The following is an 8,110-nucleotide window of genomic DNA, read 5'->3' on the forward strand; positions in this document are numbered from 1 at the left end:
ATCTGTATGTGACAGTAAACATTTTCCTTCCAATATAGTAGGACCTTTTAATATTGATATAAAAAGACGTCGGAAATACTTCATCACAAAACTAAATTCTCCGTAGTTATGCAATGTACAATCTTGCTCAAACATAAGCTAAATATTTAAAAGTGTTTTTTGTAGATACATGTTATTATATTACAGACGCTTGTTGAGGCCAGTACATAAAGATAACTTTCTTTGATTGCGTTTAAACGCAATGATCATTACGTTTAATTGCAAAAGATTGCGTTTAAAAGCAAAATTTGCATTTAAACGCAATGATATTGAGACTAAATGCAATCTTTTGCGTTTATACGTAATAATCATTGCGCTTAATTGCAAACTTTTGTATTTTTTGCCGATTAAGCGCAATGAAATAAGGTTATTTCTATGTAATGACATCAACAGGCGTCGAATTCCCTACTATATAAATGACGAATTATGTCTTTTGTCCATCGTCAACTTCCCACATTTATGTAGCAATATCCCATTATCACTCGCATATAGTGTTTATATATCTCAACTGATTCGATATGCAAGAGCTTGTTCTGGGTATAGTCAGTATTTAAATCGAGGTAAGCTACTGACAAACAAGTTGATGGTACAGGGATTTCAACAGTCTCGATTGAAGTCAGCATTTCGCAAATTCTATGGTCGTTATAACGATCTAGTTCGTCAATACAACCTCGCATTGGGTCAAATGCTGTCTGACGTGTTTCATACCGATTGTTAAGCCGTTCTTGGCACACTGATTTTGACTGCGGATAACTCCGTTTACCTGATCAGGATATGGGGCTCACGGCGGGTGTGACCGGTCAACAGGGGATGCTTACTCCTCCTAGGCACCTGACCCCACCTCTGGTGTGTCCAGGGGTCCGTGTTTGCCCAACTATCTATTTTGTATTGCTTGTAGGAGTTATGAGATTGATCACTGTTCGTTATCTTCACCTTGCACAAAATTCGAATTCTTATGTCTTTTTCACCGACCTTATATATTAATCAAATTCTTATATAGGTGTACATATTGTAATAGTTCGTTCAAAACGTAGGCGGACATATTGTGACACTTTGAAAAAACTGGGCAGATATACAGTGCAGGTGGACATATAGTGACTCTTTGAAAACAAATCGAGTGGACATTTTGTTCAGGCGGACATATAAGGACATTTTGGTCCAAAATTGGGCGTTCATATAACGAAGGCGGACACAATGTTCGGGTGGACATATAAGGATCCAACAGGTACAGGAACATATAGGTACCTAGCTTCAGTCACATACCAGGGACGGATCCAGGTATTGTTACCAATACACGATTCTAGGACCTATACCTTAATATCTGTATTCTACCTGTCTGCATGCATTTGACAATTTCTGCAAAAAAGAAGATTAATCGGCGCTGTCATACTGAGCCCTGTGATCTCTAAAGTATGTACACATGGAGGACGAAGGATTGAGGACCGCAATTCTAGCAAATAAAGATAAAAAAAAAAAGTTCTCGAACATGCACACTTTTGTGATGTGTACACGTTGATAAAACATCGTTTCCCTTTTCATACAATATCCAACTTTCATAGCTATCTTTTGTTATCAAATCATCGTGTGATAATTGTATACAAACTCAATGTTTGAGGCACCGATGTAGTATTCTGGAGCACTTTATGATATAAAAATCAAACATTTTATAATACTACACATTCTTATATTTTGATATCAAACAACATAAGATTTTTTGTCATTATACTTTCAAGTAAACTACGTGAATCCGATAAAGATTTGATGAAACATAATTATACGTTACACCTGAGAGAACTGTTCCTTTCAATAAAGTCACAAAATTAATAAGAAATGAATGTACCTTATTCATTACTGTTACCGAACTTTCGTGGGTGAAAATCTCGAAATGGCGTGTTTCACTGCGCTTGTTCACGGTAAGGTCCACATTTTCTACGTGAGTATTTTGATATTTGCTTATGAATTTTTAGTGCATACATGGTATGTCTCTGCTAGGAATAATGGAAACTGTCTCACCTATGTGTGTGAAGACAATTTCTATTCATTTCTCTGTTTAAAAATGCAGAACATTTCTATCAAATCTTAGACCCTCGGTGTCAGAAATTTCTTTTCCTAGACATCAATATGGCAAATTCATAATCCTTTTCGAATAGTATGTACCAAATTGTGTACCAGTTATCCATTTTGAACCCCTATCATTATTTAGTTGCACTCTGTTGTGTTTGAGTGGATGAGTGTGTGTCAAACAGAAATAATTTAAATTTGCAAGAGTCTCTCATAGATATGCTTCATGATTCCTTTTTCACAAATTTGCATTCCAATGTATCTTTGAATATTATTAATTCCAACATATATACCAGCCCCAAGCATTTCTATATCAAATACAGATGTCACTTTCCTCTAATAAACCTCAGCGGGGCCCTTGCTGACGGTATCAGTTTTCTAGTTTTCTAGACATATTTTCAATTTCGTCCCGTGGGAATCCGAGCTTGAATACGTCCTCGGTACCCCTTGCTTGTCGTACATATAAGAGGTGACTCAATAAGGCGGACCTTCGGATGAGACCACAAAAACCGCGGCCCAATGTCACAACAGGTGTGGCACAATAACGATCCATCCCTGTCCGAAAGCTGTAAGCGCCGAACAGAGGCCTTTTTGCAGCCCTTCACTGCCATATGTGACGTCTTCATATGAGTGAAAAATGTTCGAGCCGGACGTTAAACAATATACAATCAATATAAATAATTTTATCTTTAGAAGTTGTGGTAATATCACACGTCAAATTCGAAATTGAAATTTGTTGATGGGGCAAGGACACGATTTGAGCTGAAAATTTTCAAATTCTGTTTTTCCATTTTTAATGTTTAGAATGCTTACCTGGAAATCTGGATGAGGTTGAATTGACTCTTGTCCTACGATATGTCCCAAACACTCTAACTGATTGTACGCAATGGCACACTTACTTGGTTTGGCTGTTAATTTAACACTTCTAAGTTTCTGTAACACTTCAGTAAGCATGGAAATATGTTCTTCAAAATTCATAGAATAGATCAAAATATCATCCATGAAGTTATCTACTCCAGACATGTCATGAAGTACCAAACGCATCAGTCTATAGAATGTCGCCGGAGCTGTGACGAGACCAAAAGGCATTCTAGTAAACTGAAATAGATCAAGTGGTGTCTGAAAAGCTGTTTTCGACCTAGACTCAGGTGTGAGAGGAACTTGCCAATAGCCCTTGGAAAGATCTAGACGAGAGAAATAAGTGTGACACGCCAATTTTGAAAACATACTATCTATATTTGGCATAGGCTCAGCATCAAATACAGAAATACGATTCAGCGATCGAAAATCGACACAAAATCGGTAACTTCCGTCCTTCTTTACGACCAACACAATTAGTGATGAATACGGGCTCTCAGAAGGTTCTACTACACCCAACTGTAACATTTTCCTTACCTCTTCCTTGACTGTTTCTAACAAGGCATAGGGAAGTTGTCTAGGTGCAATCCTAACTGTTTTCTCTGTTGTGGTCTTTACATCGTGTTGGAACACACTGGTACAGCCTGGATTGCTAGTGGAAACATCTGAAAACCTCAGAACTTCCATTACCTTTTTCTTCTGACTTTCCTGTAAATATTTGTTGATGTAAACACTGTGAAAGGTTCTTCATCAGGGATGCTGAGACACTCTACGTCCTGTTCATCAGCACTGATGGTTTTTGCATTTACTGACAACAATATGTTGTCCCCAAGAAGCACATTAACCTCATCATGACGATCGATGTACTGTTTCAACAAATTAGCATGATAGGTCTTAAATTTTCCATTGACTTCTATCCGATAATCCACTTTATTTAGTTTCTTTCTAATACTGAAAGGTCCTTTTTACTGCATGAGTATCTTATTGCTATCAGCAGGCAACAAAATAAGAACTTTATCACATACCTTCATGTTTCTGAGTCTGGCTTTCCTGTCATAATACTTTTTCTGTCTCCTCGAGGATTCCTCTAACATGCGATGAGCTAACTCAAAGGTAGATTCTAAACGATCTCTAAGGTCCAGCATAAATTGATAAGTTGTCTTTACTTCAGGGTCTTTGATCTCCTTGGTCCAGAGTTCCTTGAGGATTGTCATCGGTCCCCTTACTGTTCTTCCATACACCAACTCAAAAGGCGAAAATCCCAGACTTTCTTGAGGTACTTCTCTGTACGCAAAGAGAACTGCGGGAATATACTTATCCCAATCCACTGGTCGATCGACACACGTTTTCTTTAGCATCTGCTTTACTGTTCCATTAAATCTTTCAACCAATCCATTACACATGGGATGATATGGAGTCGTCGTCAGCTATTTTATAGAAATGAGCCTGCTTACCTCTTTCATCAGAGTGGATGTGAACTGACTTCCCATATCTGTCAGCATCTCATGAGGTATGCCGATCCGAGAGAATATCTCTACCAAGGCTTCCGCAACGCGATCTGTATCAATTCCTGGTAAAGGTACTGCTTCTGGATACCTCGTAGCATAGTCAACAAGAGTGAGAATAAATTTGTTACCTTTCTTAGTTGGTGGATGTATCGGACCAATTATGTCCACGGCTAATCTCCTGAAAGGTTCATCAATCAATGGCATGGATACCAATGGAACTTTGCTTACCTTTCCTTTGGGTTCTGTACGCTGACATATGTCACAAGATCTGCAGAATCTTTTTATCTCCGATTGTATTCCTGGCCAGTAGAATTCCGTAAGGATTCTCTTGATAGTCCGGCTTGTACCCAAATGTCCCGACATGATTGACTCATGAGCTAATTTCATGGCAATTTCTCTGAATTCTGTTGGAACTATTAGCAGTATGTATGTTTTGTCACCTTTATACTGTCTATACATTAGTCCATCTTTGAGGAACCATGAAACTTTACCATCACTTGATGTTTTATTTACCAGAGTATTCTGACGAATGACACGTAGTGTTGGGTCTGATTCCTGTGTTCTGCGAATATCCTCTGGTCGAATGTCGTCCTTTACTATTTCTGGTACCTTAAGTCGAATACAAGGCTTTGATTTTTCTCTCCTTTGTTGTCTTGTTTCAACTGTGAGCACAGGCGTCCAATTTGAATCTGGATCATGTGGCTTTCTGACATCACTTACCTCCCCAATGATCAAGTTGAACACTGGATTATCCATGCACCAGACGTCGTACTTACCCGTGAGATAGGGAGAATCAATATCCACTTTGGCAACAGGGACTGTTCGTTTAGTGCTATCAGCTAAAATACATGTCACTTGTTCTCCGGTGAATTGTTCCATGTGAACTAAATTCTTCCTTACCAGAATATTCCTGCACCCTGAGTCTCGAAGAAGTGTAACGGGCTGACCATTCACATATCCTGCAGACAATGACATCTGTTTCTCTTTGCTGTGACAAGCTGACGTAAGAATAACTGTGTTATCACTTACCCATGATACTATAGGAGGATTGCGTGTTAAAAGCAATACACTACAGTTTACACCCAACTCTTGATTATCAAATGAATCGTCCACGATGACTCCCGAAACCTTACCTTTCATCTTGCTTGGACAGTTTAGTGCTATATTCCCTCGCTTATCACAATGGTAACATTTTCGTTCATTCATAGGGACAAAAGCTGTTTGTTTCTGAGACCCTGGAGGTTTTGAAAATTCTTTACCTTTTGGTGCCTCGACCACTGATGGTTTCCTAACAGTTTTGAAACACAAGTGGGCAGCATTTGCAGCCCTGGATTCTGAAAACTGATAAGCAAGTCGACACATATATTCTGCTGTCTGTGGAACATTTTGTTTCAAAAAGATTTTGAGTTCCTGGTTACATACATGTAACAATTGATCCCTTAACATAAGATCAAATAGTCCCTAACAGGTATTGGGTACCTTCGACATATCAATCCATCTCGTGAGATAAGATCCCAATCTTGCCGTAAATTGAGTAAACGTCTCACCTGCCTCTGGTCTTCTAGATCTAATCCTTCTTTTGAACCCATCTTCAGTCATCTCGAACCTGCGAAGCAGAGCTGACTTCAGTTCATCATAATCGTGAGCTTTAGTTGAAGACATTAAACCGTATACATCGAGAGCTTTCCCCCTCAATAACGCGCTTAAACTTACTGCCCAAGTTCTTTTGTTCCAATTTTGTGCAATGGCGTACCGCTCAAACCTTCTAAGATAACTGTCTATTTCGTCACGTGTTTCATCAAACGGAGGAATATTTGGTGTTCTAGCATTTATTTGACTGTCTGAAACAATACTTTTGACGCTACTTGATTTTGAAATCATTTCAAGTTCATGTTGCGCATTTAATTCTTTCAACTTTATCTCCTGATCTAACCTCTTTAATTCTAATCTGTACGCTCTCTCTTCCTTTTCTCTCAAAGTCATTCTTCATCTCGCAATGTGTCGTGCTGTTCTTTCACATATTCTCTCAATGATTCATCCTTATACCCCAACTCTTCCCGCTGCTATTATCTCACTTAAACTTTCAGTCGACATTTTTGCCAAACCCCTTTCCGTAAAGCAAATACTTTCCCACTATTGAATATTGCACACGTACTCAACAAAGAGTGTTAACAAACAAAAGCAATGGTTTTCCTACAAACTGGTGAAATGTCTTCATGATGCAATAGATAAATTGACAGAAGAAAGAAAGAGAATATGGGCGACACAGTACAGCAGTGTTACTTACAAATATGACCTATTGTCGCCAGCTAATTAGGCTGACAGACACTTTGACTACAAACTAGATTCTCTAACTTTCACACTGAGGTACTTGATTTGATGATCAATTCATTTCCGAGATCCAAAATACAGCAGCCGTTTCCTCTATCCACAATATTGTGTACAAAGATGAGAAGAAACGAAAAAAAATACAAACGAATGGCAAATAATTTTCTTTAAAAAACCAAATAATTGTACATTTAAATTGCAATTTCCAACAGGGTAGAATAGATATCTAATCACATGTTATCACACTTCTGACACCAATATGTCACAGATTGACCGAATTTCGTCAAAGGAAATATAAAAGAAATGACACACTGCACAACACTTTACAATATATATATTTTCTCTACTTTTACATATTACATTTTTGTTTACTACAGTTCATTAAATAATTAAAGTTGGTTTCTGCTTCCACATATGCTCTTCTTCCCAAACTTTGGCGGGCAGAGGTATTACGTGCGAAAGGCAATATTTCCTGTATTTGATCTACTTGTACCATGGACCTATAATATAAATGTCATTTCAAGAATACATACTGTATAGTTACACAACAGTTTACTATGTACGTAAACTTCATACTGTACAATTGATAAATCCACTATAACGTTAATACTGTGGTTTTACATTCTACCACTACTTCTGTATACATCGCATATTTTGCTATATGACGTATATACACTGTACTACACATACAAAAAGTTATGCATATGTAACTTTACTACTACTCTATGAGCATAAAGTTCTACCCACATTTACTCATTACTTTGATATGATATACTAACTACTGGTACATTATGACGTGTGAAACAATATTACATGTACAATATGCAAACTTGATATTCCTTTTACTATAAAGTTGTAGGATAAGAGAAAATGACAAAGCTGTTTGCAATGCACTACGGTATTTACTAAATATATGGAATAAAGATAAACTTACCTCAGAAGTGAAGCGACGACAATCTGAAGTGCTCATACTTTCATCTCCATACCATGCAGTTTTCAATATACCAAATACTGGGTGCCAACTATCCCTGTGCACGCCTTGCCTGCTACGCCCAAACTAACTCGCAACTGTTATTTCAAGTGAATATATACACAGGTATCTAAATTTAGACCTGGTGAACATTATTAACTTTACCTGTATGGAAGCAAGTTAGGAATAAAATTATATACATTTAATTCTTTTGTACAAGGTTAAAACTAGGGAAAGTAGTTTGGACATAAAATGTGACAAAAGGTTTATCTAAATTCTTTACGATTTTATTTTCATATGCCCGTACAAACATATTCTAAATTTATCAATACAATATAAATTAACA

The 8,110-nt window shown here is 37.5% G+C and overlaps 1 long non-coding RNA gene across 1 annotated transcript; it reads right to left on the bottom strand.

The window, feature by feature from the left end:
• Window positions 1-6,948: 6,948 nt before the first annotated feature.
• On the bottom strand, window positions 6,949-7,882 carry LOC130048485 (uncharacterized). Its single transcript, XR_008797277.1, has 2 exons — window positions 7,729-7,882; window positions 6,949-7,294 (listed from the first exon to the last, which is right to left on the bottom strand). It is a non-coding gene; the product is annotated as an uncharacterized LOC130048485 (long non-coding RNA).
• Between the last annotated feature and the right edge of the window lie 228 nt (window positions 7,883-8,110).

This window comes from Ostrea edulis, chromosome 7 (assembly GCF_947568905.1).
Source record: "Ostrea edulis chromosome 7, xbOstEdul1.1, whole genome shotgun sequence".
Taxonomy (NCBI): Eukaryota; Metazoa; Mollusca; class Bivalvia; order Ostreida; family Ostreidae; genus Ostrea; species Ostrea edulis.